The following is a 23,273-nucleotide window of genomic DNA, read 5'->3' as shown; positions in this document are numbered from 1 at the left end:
ACCTAGTAGAGAACAACTTTATTGAGGTCTCCTTGATCATGTTTTAAAAACAAAAGCATATTTTCCCTTTTTAATCTATAAGAGATGTTTGTTTTCATATAAAAATATTTTACACAATTTGACATTAACCACATTTATCTTTTGATTTTTTTTTTTTTTTTCATTACCCTTCAGGCCCAGGGGTGAGCCCAGTGCAGGGCTCACGACCCTGGGATCAAGAACTGGGCTGAGATCAAGAGTCAGACACTTAACAGACTAAGCCACCCAGGTGCCCCTATCTTTAGATTGCTGCTATGAAGAACAACTACTTTAGTTTGACAAACTTAGGAAAATGCCTTGTAAACAGGAAGGTATCACAGTTTTCTTATTATTAGATGTTGTTTTACTTTGGCAAACATGTGAGGCATTCATTAGCACATCCACTGACTTCGATGTCTCATGTACAGATTTCTTGGGCTGATGTTTGGGCTTTACATGATCAAACATGTGATTAGATTTTTTGTTTTGTTTTGTTTTTGTCCCGATGTTGTCTGTAATCTTAAAATTTTACTTCCAGATTGAGTTTCAGAGATGGAACAAGGTCAACACCATTTTGAGAGTGTAATTGACCCATGGATTTATTTATTTCTCTCTCTCTCTCTTTTTTAAAGTAAGTTCTACATCCAGCATGGAGCTTGAACTCACAACCCAGAGATCAAGAGTCACACGCTCTACTGACTGAGCCAGCCAGGCGCCCCTTGTTTATCTCTTAATAAAGTAACAAATTTAGGGGACAGCGAGTGAATATAACAGCTAATGATTTCTGTGTTACATCATTACCCCAGCTCTAGCATAATCAAAATTTTAAATGTGTATCTTACATTCACAGAAAAGTACTGTTTTAATGTCATGTCTAACTAAAAGAATCTGAAAACAAATATTCCAATTTATGCATGATCCATTTAATCATTATTTCTTGAACACCTCCTTTGCTGACACTGACACCATCTCCATGAGGGAGGTAGAGGTAAGTAAGACACAATTTTGATTCTTGCCGTTCCAGCAATTGACCAGAGAGCCGTTGGACTTTTTCCCTTTAAAGATAACCATCTACTTAAAGCTAATAATCTTAACAGCACGGCTAAAGTAACTGGTCTGGGAACTGGGGAGTCAGACAGAGGTTGTTGTGAAACCCTGTTCAGCTACTCCCGAGGTATATGATGGTGGGAAGGTGACTTAAATCTTTCCACTTGTCAGTTTTTCAGTCTGTAAAATGGGGACAATTTACTGCGCAGGGTCTTGTGACGAGTGGAAACAATATATTTTAAAAACATGAAAAACAGTGACCCATGCTTAGATCTTGCATCTCTGCTCCTTTCTACTTGCTTTTTGAGTAGCTTGAGTTTGTGAGTTGGTCTCACGCCAGGACTTTTGGACACGTGAAGATGGCTGCCTGGTTGCATGCCCAGATCATGGTTCTGGGAGCTGCAATGAGATGGCCAGGAAGGATCCCCTATGGCTGTTCTTGTCGGAAGAGGGCAATGGCCATCATAACCAAGTAAGATGTCGCGTCCTTCCCTGCCCATCAGCGAAAGCTAAAAAGGGAAGATAGAGTTCATCTGTAATTGAATAGAACTCAAAGTTAACTTTATGGTTCAGCAGGGAGCATACCACAGTTTTACATTGGACGTGGAGATCCAAATTAAGCTTTTTTTTTTTTTTTTTACTCTCAAAAAATTTTTACTATGGGTGTTAGAAATGTTCCTGTGTAAGAGAAACAAGGACTGAGCCCCGCCCCTCTCCTACTTGCAGGTGCATTCACGCTCTCTCTCTCTCTCAAAAACAAAAAAAAAATTATGAAAGAACAAGCCTTGGTAAGTGTGCCCCAGTTTACTACTCTTAGTTCAGACCCTTTCGTCCTATCTCATTTTTCCACGACTTTCCACTCTTCATCAAACTTAGTATAAAAACACATAGGCTTAGCTGTTTCTTCGGGTCCTCATTCCAAAGGTTCCTATGCCACGTGAATCTTATGTTAAACGAAACGTATCTGCTTTTCTCCTGTTCATCTGTCTTTGCCAGTTTAGTTTTCAGACCCAGCGAGGGACCCTAAGGGGGATGAGGAGAAGTTTTTCCTTCTCTCCACTATGCACATACGTCTGCGTCTAACAACTTATGTATTAATTCAACACTTGCTCTTTAATATTACTGGCACCAAAAAGCCCACCAAGAAATCGTCATAAATTTACTAACATCCAAAAGTAGGGTAAGTGCCCTGCTGCACATTGTTTGTATAATCCTTTCACCTCATCTCCTCTACATTTTGAAAGCCTGATATGCCTAATAGCAATAGGTTTTGACTTATAGCAATTTATACCCGAAGTCCTTTGCCAAGAGTCTCCCATGTTATTATTTGTGGATCCAAAAGCAGGCATGTCACAAATTATATTTGTCAGTAGGTCTCCCCTCTTGTGCCCTGGCATATAAAATCTTCCTTCCCTCCTCTTCCCTCTTCCCCACTTGCCTGGCCTTAGTCTTTCTGGGATCTGTGACCATTGGCTTCAGACACAATTCCTATTCTTTCTCCTCTTTAATCACAATACAGGATTGGGGCACTTGGGTGGTTGGGTTGGTTAAGCATCTGACTCTTGATTTCGGCTCAGGTCATGATCTCACGGTTTGTGAGTTAGAGCCCCCATACTGGGCTCTATGCTGATAGCACCAAGCCTATTTGGGATTCTCTCTCTCTCTCTCTGCCCCTTCCCTGCACGTGCACAGGAGCGTGTGTGCTCTCTCTTTCTCTCAAAATAAATAAACATAAAAGAATAAAAAAAAAAAACATACAGGGTTGGATGTTCTATGAATCTTGTCATACCATACAGAATAGAAAAATTCTTTATCAGTAATAAAGTAAGGCATTTACTCCCCCACTTTTTGTCCTAAAAAGTTTGTCATCAAGGTCTTCATGGGAATATAACAGTAAATTACCGTTTAATTGAAAAATCATATTTGATTTATAGATTTCTTTTCCCTCTAAGAATGTAATTTACCAACCTACCTTTAGTTAAGAATTGCCTGTGTTGGCTATTAATGCATTTCTGTTACTTCTAAGTAACTAGCATTCAAATGTGGACCTAAAAAAAAAAATGACAATATTCTTTTCATGATAATCTGAAATCTTGTAGGCAATGCATTAAAGCTGATCATTTGCAAATGAAGAGAAGTTACTCGCCAAATTCATAGTTTCTCATTTAAGAAATTAATAAAAATATCCCCAAATGGATCTCCATATGAATTCTGGCATAAAATTTTCTGGCGGAGCACTGAAACTTATACGTGGATACACATCAATAATAAATCATCGAAATCTAAGTGAACAACGAAGCCCCAGGCCACTTCCTATCAGTCAACTTTCTTCCATCTTTTGCCTTTTGGCAAGAAGTGTTTTGGCAAGCTTTCTAGGAGCGAGGTGTTAACAATGCACAAACACAAGTTGCTCTGGTGCCGAGAAGTACCATCGCTAGGTTTTTGTGAAATGCAAACTCACTCCATCATCCCCCAAAGGAAACCGCGGGATAGTGGGTACTTTAGTTTTTCTTATGCAGAAAGAAAAGAGTGTGCACTCCCAACAAGCACATAAAAACAAATAGTTTGTGATGGATTTCGTGATAAGGAATGACTGCATCTCAAAAGTCATTTCTAAGGTTTGGACAATGACAGTGGTCAAAATTCTCCCAATAGGATATTTATACGGAATTACTGCAGCCCACTCAGATTCAGTTGAAAATAGCCTCACACCATCAGAAAAGGAAGTATTTACACAAAAATGGAAATTATTATTATTTTTTTCCACCTGGAACTGAAATTGTTCACAGGTCACAGCTAAAAGAGGAAAACAGGCAGATTGGTTACCCTTTTTTATTTTCTCAGCTGGACATCACGCATGTCAACGGAACGTATCTGCACAAACAGCACACTTTTATATTCAGGAAGTGATATTTCAGAACAAGCTTTTGTAAAACAATACTCCATTTTCTGTGGTTTGGGGTAAAGCCAAGGCAAAATTTAGATTTCTTCTATTTCATAAATGAACTCTATCATAAACAAAACTAAGTCTGTAAAGCAGATTTATAATACGGCCATTGTATGGGATTCAACATGACTGCAAAATATCACTTTTGACAAAATTAATGCCACTGAAAATACTTGCTGCCAGAGTGCTTATAATTACAAGGAAAGGAGATTGGTAATGAATTCTTTTAACTCTGAATTTCAAATCTTGGGACTGAATGTTGCCCATTATTGGAGTTCAAAGGCAACTATCTCTAGAATTGTTCTTTTAATGCTTGTTGGATGGTTTTAGTTGTTCTTTTCTTGTAGGCACACAATTGTTGTCTTGATCTTTGTGATAAAAAGAGCTTCGCTAGATCTTTGTAGTGAACCCAGTTGGCTTGGTAACATGCCTGTAGTCAGAATTCCAAAGTGGGGAAACAAAGGCTCAGAAATTATAGGCTGAGAACTGTTTGTTCAGGACTGTGGGAATCTTACTCTGGCCTGTGGAACCAATGGCCTCTCTTCATTAGATCCACATTCATCCATAAACTCCCCAAATTCCTTGCCCTTTTGTCTTTTCCCAAACTAGGGCTTTAACCACAATAAAAACAAACGTGGCCGTTTCTTTTATAAATCAATTCCTAACCAAAATTCCCAGTGTGCTATAATTCTTCCCCTCCGTGTCATAATTCCAAAAGAATGACATTACTCATTCAATGTTACATTCATTTCCATAATGAGGATGTGTCAAGGGGCAAGACTTTACTTAAAGGGGTGGAGGGAAAGGGCTGCAGTGAGGTCTCTTTGAACGGTGATGACGGCTTTCTCCCTGTCCAGATATGGTCCTTTTTCCCAAGTCAATTAAATAAGCAAATAGAGTCCAGCGTGACTATTTTAGGCTGCTTAGTTTAAAAAATTCAGTCCAAATTGAATTATAATGCAGTTCAATTAATTTCACTGAAGAACACCATAGAATGGGAAGAGAAAACGGCAACTTCATTTTTTTTTTTTTTTTTTTTGCTGGGTGTAAAGGTATTCTTAAACCCACTGACACGACGTCATCTGATTAAACAATTGTGACTTGGAAATGCCAGGAATTTTCCTTTGTGCGCCTAAATAATGCAAGTTGAATTCAGCAGTGTTCATATAAATACTTTAATTACACTGAAGCTGTATCAGCAGGGAGTCATGGGAAGTATGTGAAACACTGGATAAACATTTTAAAAAGTAAGGACCATTCAAGGTACACAAAAGACAGGACAGTCACAACAACAGCGGCAACCACAACAAACTAGGGAAGCGGGCTGCTCAGTACTTTTTATGAGCACAGGGCCCAATTGTTTTCCTTTTCTTTTTATTTCCCACCATTGTTTTGGGGTAAAACACCTAAAAAATGGGAAAGATGAAGCCCAACAAAGCTAAGGGACCTGAAGAATTCTGAGTCGTGTCGTGTGCAAAAAGCCAAAAGAAGCCTGAAAAATAGTAAGTCGGATAAACTGTGTTTAGTTAGGCTTGGGTGTTAGATCTAAAAACCGAAACAAGGATACACACACATTTCTTTCAGGAAAGCTTTAATAAATGGTGTTTAAGTTTTTTTTTTTTAATTTTTTTTAACGTTTTATTTATTTTTGAGACACAGAGAGAGAGACAGAGCATGAACGGGGGAGGAGCAAAGAGAGAGGGAGACACAGAATCTGAAGCAGGCTCCAGGCTCTGAGCCATCAGCCCAGAGCCCGACGCGGGGCTCGAACTCACCGACCATGAGATCGCAAGATCGTGACCTGAGCTGAAGTTGGACGCTTAACTGACCGAGCCACCCAGGCGCCCCAATGGTGTTTAAATTTGATAAAATGCCTTCCCAGTGTGAAATCCCACACAGACCCATATCCACGGCTCACTCTGTTTTCTACATAGTCCTAGCCACCTTCCAAGTTTCCTTCTGAAATTTGTAGCCCCTTAGCATAATGGCATGAAAGTTTAATGTGGTGTCAGCTCCAGTGTTACGACTCACAGCCATTAATTATTGACCAAGCAATTCACGGCTTCATACAAGAAGGAAAATAAATAATGAGAAAGAAATCAGGCCACTTACCTTCAGTGGAACTTAGAGTATGGTTTTGTTTTTTTGCCCTGAGTGTCGTGGAGCTCAGAAACCAATCTAAACTGTATCACTGCAAAGGTGATGCATTCTCGCTGGCATATTTACCTTGTTCTTTCCTTGATCTTGCTCTCTGGTCTCTCTCTCTCATTCTTCTTTTTTTTTTTTTTTTTTTTTACTGTTTCATGTTGTATCTATTTGTTAAATGCGGCTTAACTTTCTGAAAATAGATAGAAACCAGATAATTAAAATTACACATCCGCACAGTAAGGAAACCACATTATATATGGAAAAAAATGTTTAAGCATACTTTTCAGGCAACGTCCACATGGGAAAACAGGCAGTGGGGTGAGAAAAGTGTGGGAGAACTGAGCTTTTTGTGGATTCTGGGCACTTTTGGGGCTGGGTTTGTCTCATCAGTCGGTTTTGCTTCTGACCAGATAATCTTTGAACACCAACATTCTGTGACTCAGTAAAATGAGGAACTCCCAATAAACAAACACAACTTTATTTTCAGATACTCTCTTTGAGCATGTGAATTAAAAGAAAAAAAAAAAAAAGAATTAGGTGCAGACTGAGGCTTAACTCATGGGTCCTCATACTGGCTGATCATTACAATCCCTGTAAATTTGTAAAGAAAGCACAGGTTTCCAAGCTCCAGTGTGGTAATTTAGAACATTTTGCGTTGTGGTCTGGAAATTTGTGTTTTAAAAAAAAAAATTAACAAAAATTTCCCAGAGGAATCAGATGAATGGCCAAAATGATCCAAGTAGATTCCCCTGGTTGGGGATTTTATGGTCATTGCTACACGGAGAAGTTCTCCATTTGAAACCATTTATTTTATTTTTTTAAAAGAATTATTTTTAAAACATATTTATTTTTCAGAGAGAGAGAGAGAAGCAGAAAGAGGTAGACAGAGGGTCTGAAGCAGGCTCCACACTGTGAACACAGAGCCCGATGTGGGGCTCGAACTCAGCCACCGTGAGATCATGACTTGAGCTGAAACCAAGAGTTGGATGCTTAACTGGCTGAGCCGCCCAGGTGCCCCCATTTGAAACCATTTAAACCAGAGCGACAGAGCCTACATTTTCCATAACTGCACAGTTACTCGATAAAAACTGATGACTCCTGGTATAAGCAAATTCTCATTTGATACAGAGCTGTGTAAGCCTACTTCATATTTTTATGTCTTCCACTCATTTGGTAATTTTTTTCTTCAGGGTCCCTGTTTTACATTTTTTTTTTTTTAATTTTTTTTAACATTTATTTATTTTTGAGACAGAGAGAGAGCATGAACGGGGGAGGGTCAGAGAGAGGGAAACACAGAATCTGAAACAGGCTCCAGGCTCTGAGCTGTCAGCACAGAGCCCGACGCGGGGCTCGAACTCACGGACCGCGAGATCATGACCTGAGCCAAAGTGGCCGCTTAACCGACTGAGCCACCCAGGCGCCCCCCTGTTTTACATTTAAAAAAACACTATATTCTGGTGTTTATCTCCCCATACACAAAATGAAGGAAACTCTTTTTTCCCCTGTTGGCTTCAAAAAACTGGTTCCAACTCTTCCATAGAGTCTATAAACGAATGATATGCGTTCAGTTTTCTCTTTTTCTGCTTAACTCAGTCACCGTAAGTTTCTCTTGGGTGCAAACAAGCAAGCGCCCATCACAGGCTCGGTAAGGAAAGGTGGCGAACAACGGGTGTCTTTCAACATGCTTCGCAGGAGCTGCTACAAATCATCTTCAGGGAATACTTGTGTTTTGACAAGTTTGTGTCTGAATTAGGAAAAGTTTCTGAAGGGCGAAAAAATGAACTGCGTTCGTGTCTTGCAAAGTGATTTCCTCTTCTTGCTGGGGTGAGCAGACATTCCCTGCTGGTTTCACTCCTTGGTTCCACAGCTACCACTGTTGCTTCAAACCACCATACTAATCTCCAAAGAGCTCTCCGGACCGATCTTCAGTAAATCCTGATCCCATCTCCCATGGTAGACAATACAAAATGTATATTGTATCATTACGTTCCCAAGCTCAAAAGCTTTGTAAGGGAAAAATGTCTCCCCCGACCCATCTGAGATTCTCCTGCTGGGGTAGGGTGGTGGGGAGGGACCCTTTAAGTCAGATTGCCTAATGAAAGATCAACAAGAGAAAGAAAAAAAAACAAGTTTTTAACACGTGGGCATGCTCAGTGATGAGTACCCCAAAGGGCTTACCTACCGTTTTAGGCTAACTTAAGGAAAAGCAATTAGGGGATTCTGGGCTGGGGGGCGCAAGTTATGGGGAAGGGGACCAGGAAAAGTATGGTAAACAAGTTGTTTTGTAAGGTTTGTTACGCAAATTGAAGTCTATTGATAAGAGCTATGAAGAGTCCTCCTCTTCAGGGTAAGAGAGAGAATTATCATTATAAATGGAAATTTTCTCTAAAGATGTAAATTTCCTTGGGAAAACTTGGGCTCTGCTTTTAGAGCTTTCCCTGTATCTGCTGGTTCGCACTGGACTTCAGCTCAAAATAATCCATATGCCAGAGAAGCAAGCATATTCTGGGCTGGCGTATTTTGGTACTCTACCCCGCTCGTTCCCCTTGCTTTCTGTAACCCTTAGAGGTACACAGTCTGTACCACAGTCTATAAAGCCCTCCCTCATCCATTCTGCTACTTCTCTTGCACTATTCTTTCTTCTGGCCCCACGCTCACTCTGTTCCATCACAGTGACTTCCCTGCTGACCCTACAGACACTAAGCCTGGTGTCCTCTCAGAGTTGGGCATTTGCTAGTTTCATCCAGTGATTTGTATAACTTTGACCTTGGGGCACCCGGGGGGCTTAGCCAGTTAAGCGTCCGACTTCAGCTCAGGTCATGGTCTCACTGTTCGTGAGTTGGAGCCCCACAGTGAGCTCTCTGCCGTCAGCACAGGGTCTGCTTTGGATCCTCTGTCCCCCTTTCTCACTGCCCCTCTCTGTCTCTCTCTCTTCCCTCTTTCTCTCAAAAAATAAAGAAAGAAACTTAAAACAAAAAAAACCTCTGACTTGTATTTCCTTCAGGTCTGTGCTGGAATAACTCCATAGTAGTGAAACCTTTCCTAAACATCGTCTTTAAAAAACTACCGCAGCCCCACTCCCTCTACTCCGTTTTGCTTTATTTCCCTCCACCGCCCTACACGTCATCTGGCACGTATGCTCATAATTTGCTTGTGTACTTCCTCATTTTCTATCTTTCCCCATTAGAACGTAAGATAAAGGTGTTTCTGTTTTAACTGGGTCATCCTCAGCACCCAGAACATACTCAGGAAGATAGGTCGGGTATGTAAGAAACAATATTTGTTGAATGAATGAATAATTAATCCTACGTACAGCAGAAGTGTAATCAAGGGTATTCATTCATTTGCTGGGTCAAGGACATTCAACTGATCTGTAAAAAAAAAAAAAAAAAAAAAAAGCAAAACTTTAGAATAACCAAAAGAAATGACTGCATATCTTTTCCATGGAGTCTTTAGAGATTACAGTTTTTTACAACTCCGTAAAGTAGAAAGTAACTTGCAGAAAATGGATAGTCATGCAAATAGTTCTTAGCTCCAGACATGCAAATCAATTTGCAACTGCAAGTTTTAACTTGGCTACTCCACTGTGGGAGAAGCCAGTTTTGTATCTATTTGCCAATCCATTTCAATATTCCCGGTGTATGTGTCTGCCCTTTGGATTCTTTGACGTGTGTTCCTTTTATATTTATATAGAGAGCCATGATTTCTCCTCTTTTTGTAACTCGTCCTTTAACAAATTTGGGAATATGTCTTACGTGATTTTTTATTTTTTATTTTTTTTAACGTTTATTTATTTTTGAGACAGAGAGTGACAGAGCATGAACGGGGGAGGGTCAGAGAGAGGGAGACACAGAATCCGAAACAGGCTCCAGGCTCCGAGCTGTCAGCACAGAGCCCGATGCGGGGCTCGAACTCACGGACCGCGAGATCATGACCTGAGCCGAAGTCGGCCACTCAACCGACTGAGCCACCCAGGCGCCCCTGTCTTACGTGATTTTTGTTCTCTTTTTGCCAAAAGCTGATCTTCGGTGTGATTGTTTTTAGGGCCAGCCACTTCACGTCCCTAAGTTTGACTGCTCATCTCTGATGACTAAGTACACTAATATCTGGGAAGTAAACGTCATTCCAGAAAGGAGACATGGAAACAACAGATTGAAAGGCCAGGGCGGGTAAAAATATGGGAGTATACTGGATGTAAAACTCTAGAAAATGAGAGAAGACATTGCTTTAGAAGTGGGCATTCCTTTGTTCATTAGGAAACAGTTACTTGCGGGGTGCCTGGGTGGCTCAGTCCGTTAAGCATCCGACTTTGGCTCAGGTCGTGATCTCACAGTTCGTGTGTTCGAGTCCCACATTGGGCTCTGGGCTGACAGCTCAGAGCACGGAGTGTGCTTCAGATTCTTTGTCTCCCTCTCTCTCTGTCCCTCCCCCACTCACGCTCTGTCTCTCAAAAATGAATAAATGTTAAAAAAAAAAAGGAAACGGTTACTTTCATTTGTTGATTAGGAACTGGTTCCTTTTTTTTTTTTTTTTTTTTTAATGTTTATTTATTTTTGACAGAGAAACAGAGCATGAGTGGGGAAGAGGCAGAGAGAGAGGAAGACACAGAATGTGAAGCAGGCTCCAGGCTCTGAGCTATCAGCACAGAGCCCGAGGCAGGGCTCAAACTCACAGATAGAGAGAGATCATGACCTGAGCCAAAGTCAGATGCGCAAATGACTGAGTCGCCCAGGTGCCCTAGGAACTGGTTACTTTCTTAAGACACATCTCACTGCAGAGGCCAGGAGCGCGGATGCTGAATGAGAACTCTCAAAGAAAATCTTCATAATTAGGGGCACTTTTCATGATCACAAGTACTGATTCAACTAGTGGAATTAGTCAAAGAACGATACAATCACATCTCAAGAAAGTCAAATACAAAGGTAAAAAAAAATGGGCAAACAATGTTTTGCGGGACAAACAGGTTTCGGTTTGGGGAGTGACGAGAAGCAAACGGATACTGTTGTCCGCCATGTGCACTAAAGCTAATGGGGGCGGGTGTGGGTGTGCCTACTCTTAAGACTCATGCGCACACACTCCAGTGAGGCCTCCCACTTTTTCAAAGATCCCCTCTCTGAGATCTGGCATCACAAATGCCTTCGTGGGGCTGGAATTCACGACAAGGCACGCGGCTCTCGAGAAATATTAAGAACTCAGAATATCCAGGGAGAAGGCGATAATCCCCACATCCGAGAAATCAGCCAAATTCCTTGACACTGACCGTAGTAGTCACTGGTGCTAAACTGAAATACTACCACCAGCCATGAAGAACAGAGGTAAGCAGCAGTCCTAAGGGCAGAGCGCAACCCCAAAGCCTGGTGGCCACAGCAGGGCCTTAGACGGACAATAGTTCCATAATGGCCCTTTGCTCTCCTATTCATTTTCCCTGTAGGTATTTTTTGTCCCTCTGTGGTGAGAAGGAACAGGCTAACTTGGGACTCTAGGGCGGGCGGGGGTGGGGGAAAACAGATTCTTTCCTTGTGGTGTGGCTTCGAAAAAAATGCGGCTACCGCAGCTGTTATTTCTATGAAGACATCCAGTAGATAAAAGAATCCAGGGGCCAGGTAAAATAATTTAAGTATAATTGGCGACCAGGTTCTTACAGCCTGGAAAAGGGGGGAAACTGATTTGTTACTGAGGACCTAGGTCAAAGTCTTGTGCAGAAACATATGGTGTGTTTTCTTGGTAGGTTTCTCGACAGAGCCCTTTAGGGTGTAGATTTCTGAGGCTTAAGTTACAAATTCGAGGATTATGTAGACCCAGGCTTGGTGTTAAAAATGATCGATCTGAATAACAAAGCATTCTCCCCAGGCTTATTCTAAGTTTTATTTGCTGGGGAGAGGCCATACAAGTCATAGGATTGCGACAGGTGCTTATTCCAAGGGCCTGGGGTAGAGAAGGTGCGGAAACCGTGAGTCTGGGTTTATTAGTTACAGTATCAGATTGCTGTTTATCTTGAAACTTGTACATACACGTTCAAGAATAAATCCTGTGAGAGGAAATTGTTTAGGTCCACATCGGTTTGGGGGTTTGCAACTTACTTATACGTATATATGACTATAGCATAGTTCATCTGTTCCATAATCCTTTGGGCAGAATCTCTTAAGCCATGCCAGGGCCTAGCTACATGTGAGAGAAAGAAAGAAAAAGCAAATAAAAATCCACCATGCTAAATGCTCTCAAGAGGGTCACCTTTCCAATCCGGTACCTGACCCTAGGAAACACCGACACCAAAGGCAAGTTTGTTTATGACTACAGTCCACTGCTCATCTGCACAACTTATTAGCCACATAAAATAGTTCATGATTTTGTACTACGGTGGGTTTGACAGATGTGCCCACATATCTTACGTAATACTTGGGCCGGCTCTATTTAAATTTAAATTTACATATATTAGCTGAGAAGTTTCTAGGCTGGGTATATACCCTGCCCTGTACCTAGAGACTGAGAAACCTAACGTAAACTAACCATCACAGCTCTAGGAAATGTGTTCTTTCCATATTTTCTTTGAGTGACCAGAAAAAAAAAATTACCAGGACTTATATTTAGACACATATCAAGCTTCATCTTCTACTTTCAGAAGTGCAGGTTGTAAATGACTCTCTTCTTTCTTTTATAGAAACTCATATATTTCTACACAGAATTCCCTCAGCTAATTCACGACACTTGACATTAATCACATACACAGATCAACAAAGACTTTGCTTTCATATAGAAACTAATTTGGAACATATTTCTAAATTACTGCTTGTTATTGCAGTCAATTTAATTAGCTAGCTAATGACAATATCTGTTCATAATCAAAATAGTAAAAAAAAAATACCAAGTTTAGTAATTAGACCATGTAATTCCTTAACAACTCAATTTTATAATGGAAAAGTGCAGTGCTTTTAGTCCATTTTCTCCAAAAACTCCTCTATATTCAAAATTAGGAATTCGACAGCGTATTCTTCTGACATTTAAAGCTCAAGATGGAGTGGTTGAGTTAGAAAGCGTGGCTCCCTCCTGGATTGTATGTGAAATTGCCTGTAAGTCACATTACATTCCAAATCCATTTCCCCTCTAACCATTCTGAGGGTATAACATTTACTCTTTGTCACCAGTGTTCTTTTCTGTAAGAGACACCAATACGAATTGTAACACAATGAAACGATTAATCTTTGTTGGGCAATTTTAATGATTCTATAATTATAGAAAACTATAGAAAATCATGTTTACCCCTTTATCAACTCAGACACTCGGTGGCATTTCAAGGCTAAGACAAAAAAAAAAAGGTGGTGGTGGGGGGCAATGCGAATCTCTGTGTTCTTGTTTTAAGAATATCATATTAACGAAAATCTATAAACCAAACGTAGATGGTGTCACAAATGCAAACTGACACATGGCTTAACGGGTGGCGGTGCAAAAATCCAGCCGGAAAAGCCCTAAAATAGGCTAATTTCATTTCTCCCAGCTGCCTGCCTTTCAATTCTTTATCTCAGCTATCGGGTTTGAATAAATTTCATCTCCCACACTACACGTAATGAGGAGGCAATGACTTATGAAGCACAGAGACCAAGTTAAGACAGAATTAGAATACAATTTTAATGAGACGGAGCTGGGAAAGTGGATATGCTACTCATTTGACAGACTTGGCAAAATATCCAATATGATCTCAAATGCTCTTGCCTTTCTCCAAAGGGAACGTCAAATATTAAAATAAAAATTAAAAAAAAATAGGACTCAGAAGGATTGGTTAGGGGTAGATTGTTAATGTGATTATACGCTGAAAATTAGTTATTAGAGAGGTAATCTAAGGAGAGAGCAAATGTGTCTTAAAATGTAAGCGCGTGAAGTATAAATACTCCTGTGAAAACAAACAATATGCTTTGGTTTCTCTAGAAGAAAGAAAAACACATTAATATTCCGGTAACACACATCTCTTTGAAATGAGGTCCAGAAATTGTTGAGGAAATGGGGAGTAGACAAATATTTTCTTTGTTACTACTTACTTGGAACTCTATAAAATAATGTTACGATATGGCTTTGAGATACACCAAAAATAAGCTGGTGTGAAAACAAGATAAACTCATGCGTGACGTTCTTTTTTAGAGGGTCGATATCCAATGTGAACCTTGTGAACAGGAGAAAGCATCTACTAGAGGTGGAAGGGACTGCCCTGGGGTGTGTCAAGGGAAGGGGTCCCTGGCTAGTAAGAAAGATTTGCACCAAAATGAAGGCATTTATTTTCACATTTGGAAAAACAAAAAAAACAAAAAAACCCCCAAGAACATAGGGTATTTGTTCTATGAAAAACTTGGCTGCCTCAAAATAACAGTAACAACCCAAAGTTAAGGACTCCACCCCATCAAGAACAATGTAAAGGGATTTTCAAGAATGTTTTGCCACTCAGCTTATGTCATGGGATGTCCTGTCTTCTTCAGAAACCCTGTCCTCAGCTGGGTCGACCGGGAGTCTGGGTCACATTGAACCACTCAGCAAGGCTACTCATATTCTGCATTTTAAATCCATTCCCCAAACATCCTCCCAGAGGTAAAAATAGCCTTTTTCTTTTCTCCTCCTGCTCCTACCTACTCCGTACTGTTTCTGGCTTTCTTTTAGTGATTACTTCCTGTCGGTTTTTCTAGTGCATAAAACATCTGTGATTTGCTGCAGGCGCTCAATATTTATGCGGAGAGCCTCACAGCAGGTGCCACTTAAAAAAAAAAAAAGGCCCCTTCGAGCCTGAGCACGCTAGTGTTATCCCATGACCTGAGGGTCACGCTGCGGGGGGCTGCACAATGTTTAGTAAAGGAAGGCTCCTTCCATCAACAACTGATAAAACAGTGTTTTGTCTGGTAGACTCAACTTTTTAGGAAAGGATAAGCTAGTGTCTATATTAGTCTTCAAAAATGAATACATGGGCTTTCAAAATTATCTGTGGATATCCTCTTCTGATTTGCATCCTATAGTAAACAAAGACCAAAAAAAAAAAAAAACCCTAGGAGTTTTCTAATGCTGATGGATAGTTTCCCTCCTGTGCCCCAAGACTCCCATGCCCCCAATCCACTTCCTTGACTTTGAAGTCTGGGTCCTCTAAAGCTGTGGAATTTCCTGGATAACAAACAATGCTGGGGAAGCTTTGTGGTAAGAAAATAAATTTGATAGCCAGGGGACCTGTAAATGTAGTATGCTTTTAACACCCCATCACTGGGACAAAAAAGGGGTGTGCTACCTTTTCCCGTAAATGTCCCCATTCTTTACACAGCATGTTAGGAATTCAGTTAAAGGGAATTCATGGAGCCAATTGTAGCTTGTGAATCTCTCCAGCTTTCTTCTTGTTGTTGTTTTCCTCATTGCTGATTCTGCAACATCACCCACTGGAGTATCTCCTGTAGCCCTTTCAGCCTGGTCCTCTATAGCGACATTCCATATTTGACAGGCTCTCCTTCGGCAGACCTATTGTAACTGATTGGGAACACCAGATCCAAAAAATCCAAAGAAAAGTCAGGGCAGTACCAGGAGTTGAAAAACTGCTTTCTCGAGTATAGCCAACAGATCACATTTTGGCACGTTAAAGGTAATCGTTTTGGAGGACCGGATTAAATCGGTAGAAAAATTCTGTAATACAGACGATATAATATACGACGTTATGCATGAAATAGTCCAAAACTGGAAGGCGGATTTCTGCTTCATGGGACAGATGAAAGAATCAACCTTCAATTGTCTGGCGTGCTAGACATACGCACGAGGAGAGGTAACACTGTCAGCTTATGCCCATTCAAGATGCTTGAAGACATTGTGACAATCACGAATAACAGAGTTTTATTCCACAGCCCCACTCTGTCCTACCTTCTACGCCTGCCACCTCCACATACATATCTGGTTCCTAATTAAGGACCAAAGTGAGTCTTCAATAACTGAATATAAAATACTCTGGATCCGTCACTTGGCCAGTGGGTTTTGTAAGGCAAAAATTAAGGCGCTAGGTACTGTTGAACTCCCTTCAGTTTTTAGGAATCTTGCCCACAAAAGACGGAGGCGGACCTGAGACAGAGCCTGGGGCTTGGTGGCCAGTGCACACCCTTGTCACACTCCGTGCCCTTGGTTGCAGATACTATATCCCAATCACACTTTCTCTACCAACTCCTTCCTCCATTTTGGTTTTTAATTTTTTTCCCCAGGGAAACTACAAATATACCTCCATTGTGGCAGCTCCTTACCATACTTATTACCGGTCAGTATTTCCCCCTAGACGGGTGGCCTCTTGAGGGCAAGGGCTCGACCTTGTTCCTATTCCTGTGTCCAAGGATTTCTGTATTGATGGTCAGGTGTTAAAAGGATGAACACTGGCATAGTGGCTAATGCGGGCCACTGAGCAGTAGATAGTTGCTTAAGAAGCCAGACTTGGATTCAGGGACAGGGACCACAGAGTCCTAGTGTGTGAGAATCATCCTTCCGTATGTGAGCAGGCAAGAAAAACTAGGTATGCCTCCGTCCCTCAATTTCACTTTGGACTTTCCGCAATGGCACAACAGAGAGATTAGGGTGGGACTGAATCAGACGAGGTAGGAAGCCCATTCCTAGTGATAAGGGGACTCTCCAGGCAAAAGGGGGCCAATTCCTTAATCTCTCAGACTCAACTTCTCCCTTTAGAACTACTGGGATAATAGCAGCTGCCTCCCGGGATTAAATGAATTATCACGGGTGAAGCACCTAGGGCAGGCTCGACAAATCTTACTGCCTTCTCCTTTACTTTCACCCAAAAAGTTTCTTGTCCCTGCTGCACGTGTGATATTTAGAAACTCGGTGTTGTCCGTGTCTAAGCAACGACAGAGTCAAGGATTAATAAGCCTTGTACTGTTTTTTACAGGTGCCCCAGCCACACATCTCATGGTGAGAGGTTTTTCTGAGAGGCGATTTCTGATATTTTTCATGAATCAAAACTATCCAAGGAGTCAAAGGCAGTGACGACCTTTGCTTTTTGTATTCCTCGATCCCTACTGGCAGTTTTACCAAACATTCTCTACATATGCTTCCTATAACTTAAAGCTGGCTTTTGACAGGTACACAACGCATCCCACCTAGCCCATCTTCCTAGACCTAGAGAGGACTTCTCTTGATTATATTAGAAAAATTTGCAAAACATTTAATTGTAGTAAACACCACAGAACATAAAATTTACCATCTGGACCATTTTAAGTACAGTAAAACCTTGGTTGGCGAGCAAAATTTGCACCAGAAACAAGCTTGTAATCCAAAGCACTTGTATGTCAAAGCGAAGTTCAAGAACCAGGGGCTCAGTTGTGATCACGTGACATTCAGCGTCACATACTACTCGTACTGTAAGACATGGCTCATTTATCAAGTTAAAATTCATTAGAAAATGCTTGCTTGACTACTGGCAGAACAAGTTACTCCTAATCCAAGGTTTAGCTGTAGATAGTTCAATGGTATGAAGTACCCTCACATTGTTGTGTAATGGATCCCCAGAGCTTTTTCACCTTGCAAAAATGAAATTCTCTACCCTTCAAGAGCGACTCTCCATCTCCCCCTCCCCTGACACCTGGTTGGTAATTGTCGGTTTGGGTCTAGTTTCATATGTGGTGATATAGAAACATGTATCTTATAATTATTAGAGTCTCTTTACAAAATAGCTAGTTTTTCGTCGATAAAACACCTATGCTCATAAATGTGCTTTTGAAAATGCTCACTTTCTGCTACACATAGCTTTAGTCATAATTTCACCAATGAGTGTGGATCTTTAAAGCTCATCCTCACCAGTAAGACGCCAGATGAATACGTTTGTGAGCTTCGGCTCTGATTTGGTTGAGAATGGAGGATGATATCACGTGCTAGGATGGGGGTCCTGGAAGATGGTGATTATGTGGGAGAGAACCAGATTACATGCTCTTTAGCCAGGCAGGCTTATTTTCTCTGAATAAGCTACAACCCGGAACACAACTGCTAAATAAGCACCACAGTGAAACCACAGAATTTGAAAAAAGAAGTTAACAACAAGGCAGGAGAATTTCTACTTCCAATCCTTGGTCCTTAGTATGTGTGACCAAGAATCTACTTCCATTTTCAGACTTCTCTGCTAACTTGCCACGTTGATTTCAGCTAGAAATGTAAATCCTAATATTACATCTGCCTAGCATTGCCATTTTTTTTTTTTTTTGCCTAAATGGTCACTCTATGTTTTCTTTCATCTCCATTTCCCATGTATACATAAAACGCTTTTTCAACATTAAAAATAGGATCTTGGAAGAGGTTCCATTATGAGCTATCCTGAAAATAAAAAATTAAAAAGAAATAAATAAATAAAAAGAAATATCATGACATTTATTGGGAAAGAATAGCAATTCCATCACAGGAGCATATTTCTCTTTACAAAAAATAAAATAAAATAAAATAAAATAAAATAAAATAAAATAAAATAAAATAAAGACAAAACAAAAACCCCACTCGTCTATTCTTACTGATGCATTTTGCCACCACCTGCATAACTAAGATGTCCCGAAGTTCAACAAGATGCCCGGTTTTAAAACCACAATAGAAAACGGGATCCACTGTTGTGTTTCTTCAAGTCAAATCATGCTGACAAGCAGAGGTCGCGTGAGGTCAAGCCCCCAAACGTCCCCCTGTCCCTTAGGAGGCTGGGAGGTTATTCATGTGTTTCGTCAAGGAGGGTTTGTGGATGAGGCGGTCTTCCTCGGCACCGAAATGAAAGGTGCACTCCACGGCGCTCCCTGAAAGACACAGGCGGCTTGCACAGAGTTGGCCGAGGATCCACTCTGCCGGCCCCTTCTCTCTGTGAGCTCCTGATTGAAGCGCCCTGGGATCCAGGGCTTCAGAGAGACCTTGGAAATGGCAAAGCAGGACCCCGCGCTCAGAACTGACAACACCAGCTGAAGAGAAGCAGCAGCAGCTTCTTCGAGAGTGCTCACCGTCTTGAATGTCACGGACGAAAAGAAAAGCATGGGCGGGGGTTGGGGTGTCGGGGGGGCTTTCATGCGATCCACAGACCTGAAACCGAATTACAATGCCGTGGAAGCAGAGGTTTTCTTGACCCACCGCACGGAAGACGAGCCAATGGTCATTACGGACAAAATAAATAATTGGAAACGGATTGCCTTCTGGAGTGAGCCTCATCGATACGATTGGATTTTATTTGGTTTGTTACATTAATTAGAAAAATCTGTACAGCACTGCTTGGCCTGCTAGGTGTAAGGAGATTCCAGAGAGCCCTAAATTATACACAAACCGTTAGCCTGAGCTCCAAGTTAGAGTTGAAAGGCCTTTGTTAACTAACCAGAATGAAAGGCAGTCATTTCTCCCCTGGGAGAATTGCTTGTTTCTTTATTTTTCTTAGCTTTTAAACACTTCTAACCATATTTTCCTCTCTTCTGCTAAGCCCCGTCATGAACAAAAATGTGTCTAGGGCAGCTTTTTGTTTTGTTTTGCAGCAAAACTGTTGATACGCCCATTGGTGTCCCGTGGAGGCTTTCACTCAGACAAGCATCATAGTTGGGAGCTGACCTACCCAATGGTGCCCGAGTTGGGTCCTTGAAAATCAAGAAGCCATAAGGGCTGACCATGAGGGAGCCGTCTGCCCATGGGGCTGACCATGAGGGAGCCGTCTGCCCTTGCACAGCCTCCGCTGTGCTCAGAGGCACTAGATCAGGGTTATGAAGAGTGTGCCGTGCAGTGCTAAGCCGCTAACGGAACAGCAGTGTTCCATCCCTATCAGAGGACCATGCGGGGGACAGCATATTATCCTTAGCCATTAAGCCCAGTCACGAAGAGATGGCTTCCAGTGGGCTCCAAGATAAGGTGGGGAAGACTTTGCTGAAATGCAGACCCAGCTGCGTTTGAAAATCTGTCTCGCGAAATTCAGGGCACTCTGGACATTCCTCCCTAGATGCCGGTTGGTCAGTTAGACAGTATTTACTTAGGCACATGCGGCCGAGGAGACAAATTTCCAAACACTCCGTTGTTTCAATAAAGATAAGTGGCAAAGCTGGTGATGTTATAATCAGGGACCTGTCTGCAGGACAATTTCGAACGAGGCAGCATATTATGGACAACGTTTACACTATTTGTGAACATAGGGGAGTTTCTATGGTGAAGAGATGAACTCAGATTTTCACTGACCCACATAGTAGTTCTTTTATTTGGGTGTTGTTTTTTTTTTTTTTTTTTTTTTTTTTTTTTTTTTTTTTTTTTTTTTTTTATGCCACAAACCTTCCAGAAAGCTGGGATGTCATCATGTGCACCTCTGCCTCCGAGCCTCTGATGATTCTCGTCATCGTGGAACGATTGGGCTCTGCCCTCTTGCTTCTGATTTGCTGGCAATAGACCTTCAGCTAACAGTATATCTGCTCAGCCGAAGATGGAGTGCTAATCTAGAGGGACTCGAAATGGCTCTGTCATTTTCTAGATGACAGCTCCTATTTTCCACTGGCTTCTGGCCCATGTGCTATCATCCATCTCTGTCAAGAAGACACTTGCTTATCTGGTTGCTAGAAATGCTTTTGTTAAAAACACGTAACTGCAGTTCATCAGTCTTGTGAGCAAGTTGTTGATTTTGCTAAACTAAGTTTAAACTCTGCTGTGGTTTTGTGATATGACATCTATTTTTATTAGATATTGTCATGATTATTTATAGTGTCTTAGAAGCACACTAGGGTTTACAAAAACGCGAGTTAATCAGCCAGTCGAGTGGTGTAAAACAAAACTTTCAGGACTATGGGGTACACATATTAACATCATTCGTCATTTTTTGGCAACTCTAAATTAAGAAGTTACTTACTGAGAAAGGAGGGAAGTTGAATCAGGACTGTAAGAAAAACAAAACTTAACGTAAATAATGTATGTTTCACAACAAATGATGGTAAGCATTAAATGCTTTATTATAAAAAGCGGTCATGTAATTGTAACACATGAAATACTATCAACTACCAAAGAAGAGCACTAATTAGCTTGTAAGAAAGAACATTGTTATGCCAACAGGAAAATATTCATTTTGCTGATATTCTTTCGGTTTTGACCGGTGTGCTCATGTCCTTCTCGTTCAGTCATGACTTGACCACTCACACCTTGGGCCAACCCCACGTAATGGGTCCAAACCAGCCCTAACCTTCCAGGGAGCTTCTGACGAGTTCACATCTAGCACCGTTGGCTCAAACTGGTTCAAACCCTCCTATCATATGTTAATTCCCAGCCAGTGAGGTTGTTAACAGAGTCCGAGGCGAGGGCATGCCACATCATCTTTAAAGGGTGACACCCAGATGGCAAAATCCAGTGCTGTTTCTGGTGGGCCTTTGTCATGCCTGCCGGTCTGAACTACATCCTCTTTGTCTTCTCCCCCTCCCTTCAGGCGAACGCAGACTCCTGGCCTTTCCCACCAGCTGCTGGGGGTCCGCCCTGTGGCCTTATTAATGGGCACGGATGGAGAGGCCAAGAGGAGTCAGGGGATGTCTCTGTGTCTGCTGTCTACTTTCTCTCAGCCTTTTAAAACTGAGTGGCTATGACAATCACTGGAGAAAGGATAGGCAAGAGCTGGCGGTCGATTTGCTGCCCACCAGATGCTTTTGCCTTGCACAGGACACATGAGGCCAAGGCCTGAGGCCAGCACCACGGAACTCTCCTGAGAGGTTCTCATCGTGGACGGGAAGTCGTGAAGCAGCTCCTGGGTGTGGAAACAGCCCTGGAGCCCTATCCTTGCATCCATTTCCCTCAGTTTTCCCTCAGTCAGACTGATGACACAGACTCTCAAGAAGAGATATGGGCCTGACCGTTATTACTATCAGGGAGATAGCAGAGTAACACTAGTCATGTAAATAAAATCACAGACACGATCACAATGACTAAGCAAAGTGAGTAGGCACCGCTCATAAACAGAAGCACCGCCTTTCCTGAAAGGAAGAAGAGTAGCAAAAAATGAAAAGAGAGAAATGGAAAGTCTTGGATTTATTTTCTTTGTGGCATAATAGAAATATGTCGGAAACAGATTGGTCTTCCCCACAGGGCAATGGTATAAATTTTACGACAAGGAATTCTATTTCTAAAAAGAAAAAGAAATGAAATTTAATAAGGAGCTTCCAATTATTTATATTGACATCCAAATAGTTGTAAATTAAGAGGGGAAAAAAGGTTTGATATGAAGGTAGGTTATTCTTTCAAAAACTCATTGCACTGTTTTGAAAACCGAATTTTATGTTGATTATTTTGCAACTTATGAGCACCTATAGCCATAGATATTTTTAAAAAATATCATGTGTCTCTTTTCTCCCTGCATCTCTGATTCCATTAAAAAGGGATGAAATTAGGGCTCTTGGGTGGCTCAGTCAGTAGAGCATGTGACTCTTGATCTTGGAGTTGTGAGTTCAAGCCCCACATTGGGGGTGGAGCCTACTTAAAAAAGCGGAGGAGGGGCACCTGGGTGGCTGAGTCAGCCCAACGTCTGACTCTTGACTTCAGCTCAGGTCACACTCTCACAGTTTGTGGGATCCAGTCCCGCACTGGGCTCTGTGCTGAGTGTGGAGCCTACTTGGGATTCTCTCTCTCTCTCTCTCTCTCTCTCTCTCTCTCTCTCTCCCTCTCTCTCTACCCCTCGCCCACTCATCCTCTCTCTCTCTCTCTCTCCTTCTCCGCAAATAAATAAACATTTAAAAAAATGAATGAAATAATTCATATAAAGCAGAACAAAACCCAATAAAAAGTATATGAAATTCAGCTGTAGTAATGCGAATAATCCTTTTAAACAATGAGTGCTTTGGAAATATACTAATCCTATTTGACTTTTTTTAATGTCATTTCTTCGGCTACCTTACCTATTGATAAAAAATTAAACGCCTATGAACTTTTGACAGGGATGCCTTAGATTTTCAGAGTGGTATAGGTCAATACTTTCACTTAAAAAACCACCTTGCAATATGTGTCCTTATGAGGGAACAATAACGATGTATTATATCAGATGAAGAAAGATCTTTAATATCTGTAGATGAGGGCTATAATGCTTAGAATATGTCAAAAGTGTTAGCGGTAGCATGACAACTGTATTCTGAGAACGGAATCGGAGGAAATGCTA

General features: G+C 41.4%; 1 long non-coding RNA gene across 1 annotated transcript in view; it reads right to left on the bottom strand.

Annotated features, from left to right (window-relative positions):
• Positions 1–6,298: 6,298 nt before the first annotated feature.
• LOC128778331 (uncharacterized) overlaps positions 6,299–23,273 on the bottom strand; it is a 103,331-nt gene continuing 86,356 nt past the window's right edge. Inside the window, exons 2-3 of the long non-coding RNA XR_008423914.1 lie at positions 12,241–12,322; positions 6,299–6,346 (exon numbers count right to left, since the gene is read on the bottom strand). This is a non-coding gene — a long non-coding RNA (uncharacterized LOC128778331). The remainder of the gene's footprint in view (positions 6,347–12,240; positions 12,323–23,273) is intronic.

Source organism: Panthera pardus, unplaced genomic scaffold (assembly GCF_024362965.1).
Source record: "Panthera pardus isolate Hobbes unplaced genomic scaffold, ASM2436296v1 HiC_scaffold_2, whole genome shotgun sequence".
Classification (NCBI taxonomy): Eukaryota; Metazoa; Chordata; class Mammalia; order Carnivora; family Felidae; genus Panthera; species Panthera pardus.
The sequence above is the reverse complement of the archived record's forward strand: the minus strand, read 5'-3'. Positions and strand labels throughout refer to the sequence as shown.